This window comes from Oncorhynchus masou, unplaced genomic scaffold, assembly GCF_036934945.1.
Source record: "Oncorhynchus masou masou isolate Uvic2021 unplaced genomic scaffold, UVic_Omas_1.1 unplaced_scaffold_6___fragment_4___debris, whole genome shotgun sequence".
NCBI classification, from domain to species: domain Eukaryota; kingdom Metazoa; phylum Chordata; class Actinopteri; order Salmoniformes; family Salmonidae; genus Oncorhynchus; species Oncorhynchus masou.
In genome coordinates, this window is record NW_027016659.1 from 124,333 (window position 1) to 125,000 (window position 668).

A 668-nucleotide genomic window follows, 5' to 3' on the forward strand; every position below is an offset into this window, starting at 1 on the left:
TACATTTGTTTTCTTTATTAAGTCATCCACAGCTACAGTAGTAGGCTATACTACATCACTGATTAGTGTAAACAACTGAAAGGCTGTTACACACAACCAGCAGGCTACCAAATCTACCACTTCCCTAACTAGCCAGTTGTGGGCCATAGTGCAATTATACTGTAGCTTATCCTTGAATATCTCCGATTCAAACATCATGTAAATTATGTTTAAAGTCCTTCAACATACATGCAGTGCCTTCGGAAAGTATTCAGACCCCTTGACTTTTTTCACATTTTGTTAAGTTACAGCTTTTTTCTATTAAAAAAAGTAGCATCAATCTATGCACAATACCCCATAATGACAAATCAAAAAAAGTTAGATATTTTTGTTAGAAAAAAAATGAAATATCACATTTACATAAGTATTCAGACTCTTTATTTAGTACTTTGTTGAAGCACCTTTGGCAGCGATTACAGCATTGATTATTCTTGGGCATGACGCTACAAGCTTGGCACACCTGTATTTGGGGAGTTTCTCCCATTCTTCTCTGCAGATCCTCTCAAGCTCTGTCAGATTGGATGGGGAGCATCGCTGCACAACTATTTTCAGGTCTCTCCAGAGAAGTTCGATAGGGTGCACATCATGTCCGGACTCTGGCTGGGCCACTCAAGGACATACACACACTT